This window comes from Chaetura pelagica, unplaced genomic scaffold (genome assembly GCF_000747805.2).
Source record: "Chaetura pelagica isolate M959 unplaced genomic scaffold, ChaPel_1.0 scaffold117, whole genome shotgun sequence".
NCBI lineage: Eukaryota > Metazoa > Chordata > Aves > Apodiformes > Apodidae > Chaetura > Chaetura pelagica.
Genome location: NW_009954185.1, coordinates 8,387,622 through 8,391,088, shown reverse-complemented (window position 1 = coordinate 8,391,088; position 3,467 = coordinate 8,387,622).

The following is a 3,467-nucleotide window of genomic DNA, read 5'->3' as shown; positions in this document are numbered from 1 at the left end:
CTGCCGGCTGCTCGCTGCACCGGGAGCTGTCCCTCGCAGTCCTTTTCACAGGCAAAGCTTTCATCTTATTGAATAATTTCTGAGTGAATTTTAGCCTCTCTCAAACAGCTGTCAGTTTACCTGTCAGTAAAACAGGGAGGTGTGTTCTTCGCAGCTGCCTGTAGCGGGGAGGTGGCTTGTTTTGTTGTTTGTTTGTTTGTTTTTTTTTCCCTCGGGTTGCTCAGAAGACATTTCTAAGAAAACCCATTCCTTCTCAGATTTTGTAGGGAAGAGCCTAAACCAGTTTAGCCTGCGGCTCCCTAAACGTTACTGTTAGGTTTGTCCCTCGACTCAGGTGTGGTTAGAAAGCTACAAGAGCAAAGCAAGGCGCCTGGCGCTGGCAGCTGCTTGGGGCTTTGTTGTGCCTGCTGTTGTGGCTTGCTGAGAGCTGCTGCTGAGAATCACAGAATCCTAGGGGTTGGAAGGGACCTCGAAAGATCCCCCAGTCCAACCCCCCTGCCAGAGCAGGGTCACCTAGAGCACATCCCATAGGAACGTGTCCAGGTGGGTTTTGAATGTCTCCAGTGAAGGAGACTCCACAACCCCCTGGGCAGCCTGTCCCAGGGCTCTGTCACTCTCACAGGAAAGAAGTTCTTCCTGATATTCACATGGAACCTCCGATGCTCCAATTTGCACCCATTGCCCCTTGTCCTGTCACTGGTCATCACTGAGAAAAGCCTAACTCCATCTCCCTGACACTCACCCTTTATGTATTTGTAAACACTGACGAGGTCACCTCTCAGTCTCCTTTTCTCCAAGCTGAAGAGACCCAGCTCCCTCAGCCTTTCCTCATAAGGGAGATGTTCCACTCCATCATCTTTGTGGCTCTGCACTGGACTCTTTCAGGCAGTTCCCTGTCCTTCTTGAACTGAGGGGCCCAGAACTGGACACAATATTCCAGATGTGGCCTCACCAATGCAGAATAGAGGGGGAGGAGAACCTCTCTTGACCTACTAACCACACCCTTTCTAATGCACCCCAGGATGCCATTGGCCTTCTTAGCCACAAGGGCACATTGCTGGCTCATGGGCATCCTCCTGTCCACCAGGACCCCAGGTCCCTTTCACCTATAGTTCAGGTGAGGGCACCTGAACTGCTGCTTCTCCAGGTCGTCTGCTCCAGGCACCCTGGCAACTGCTTCTCCTGCCAGCCTCTTCCAGAATCAACCTAGGATCTGAGCAACGCTGCTCCAGCTGGCGGCGCATTACCGTGCTGGGAGTGTCTTACAGCCCTGGAAAGATAAGGCAGGTTCTAGAAACAGGTATGTAGGGGTCAGCAGCTGGTCAAGAGAGCCTCAAATTAATGGAGTGCAGTCTGGATAATGTACATGAATGCCATGATGAAGAAATACCTCTTTGCTCACTGTCCTATCTGGAGTTGCTGGACTGGTGTCCTGTATAACTACCCAGAGCAGCAATCCCTTTCTCCACATAGAATCACAGACTGGTTTGGGTAGGAAAGGCACCTTAAAGATCATGTAGATCCAACACCCCCGCCATGAGCAAGGACACCTCCCACTAGACCAGGTTGCTCAAAGCCCCACTCAACATCTCAGAGTTATCAGGTGCAGGGTCTATAAGTGCTGCAATAGTTTGGCCAGGCACAGGGACAGATAAAAAATTATGCCTATGTGCTGCAGCTACACATCATTGTTCTGCAGCGGAAGACCTAGCACAATCTGCAGGTTGGATATCTGAATAGTAAATGCAGGCAAATCTTCCTTTTTGCCTGAGCCTGTGTCTGCCTCACCCTGTGCTGTGTTCCCACACTCGCCTAGCATAAAGGCTTTACTAGGATGTTACTAAGGAGACCTACCTGATTAAATAGCTGAAGATCAAAAAATAGTTGTATTTCCAGTGTTCCTGGACTGTGTTGCTGCCATGCTACTGTGAGATCAGGGACATTTTTGCTAATATTGTGGTTTGGAGAAGGAGGCTGTGGTGGTGCTCTTGCTCTAGTATTATAAAATGTGGAAACCAGATCACTTACTGCTCCTCATGGGGATCCTGCTTACCAAAGAGGCTCCCAGTGCCACCCTTCCCTCATTTCTGTTTTTGCCTTTGACTCAATACCTGGTGGCATGTTATATATACACTCATGATACAGTTTTGTGCAGTCTATGTCAAGGATATCAAGTTAGACAACTTGGGGTTTTTTTGCATAGATTTTGCTCGCAACACTAAATGTTATCCCCAGTTGGGAAGTCAGGAGTGTTTACTGCTGCTAATTTGAACTGGTTGATTGTTTACTTTTTTTTTTTTTTGGCAGATGACTCCATAAAAATCAGAAAGTTCCCCAAAAATACATAATAATAATTATTTTATAGTGAAGTCAAACTTTTTAATATCAAAAAAAAAAAAAAAAAAAAAAAGTCAATCTTTTTTCCCCTAGACAGACCAAGTAAGAAAAGTGGGATATATTTTCATTCCATTGTTCAGTAGGGCCACACTGATCATGCTCTGTCCAGAGGTAAGGGGAACATGATCCTGATCCAATATAAGATTTACATAAGGCGTGTTCTCGCCAAGTGTAGGCAGGTGCATTTTCAGTCCTTGTTTACACTTCCACCTCAGTTTGGGTAGGAGTTCTGGCCACTGGCCAGCTGTCTGTGGTTCCAGCCTGTTTGGGTGAGTTCGCAGGTCTGGGGGCAGGCTACACTGCTGCTGATAAACTCCAAAGAGTAATAAAACACAGTCAGAATCACTGGGGTTGGGAGTAATTAAGACCCTGAGACACAGAAGCAACTCCAAGTGGGCTATTCCCTGACTTTGTCCCACAGTTACCTAACTTATCCAGCTTATCTTATCCAGCTGCTGTCTTTGGCAGCCTACCCCACTTTTTTTTGCTGGTTTGCCACAACAGGAATAATTCCTGGAGCAAGGACCTGAGAGCGCACCACTCTCCATTTACTGTTTCAGCTGCTAGCTGCACAGTGAGGCTTTCAAGAGCCATCATCATTCCTACTCTATGGCATAGATTAGAGATGTAACCCAGAGATACCACTGTCAGTCTCTCATTATGAAAGCAGGTGTTTGTGGATAATCTTTGTAAAGAAAAAGTTACCACAGTGTGTTATTGTTTTGTTAGGAAGAGTGACTAATTAACAGTGTCTGAGCAATGCAGTCCTTACTCAGGCAAAGTACTTGTTAAATTTAATCAGTAACTTTATATAGGTATTTGCAGGGAATGCAACAAACTCTCAGCAAGGCTGAGTTTCCTAACACTACCCCAGTCTAAAATAAGAGGATTTAGCTTTTCTGGCACTGTTTGTAGGGGGCCAGACCCAGCAGTCATGGTGCCTCTCTGTCACAGCAGTCCCAATGACTTACCCATCACTACCTCAGTTAGTTCCTGACCTGTAGTAGTAATTTATCATGCTTTAGCATATGTGAAGCAGCATTTGCCACCAACAAACACAATAGTTTTAC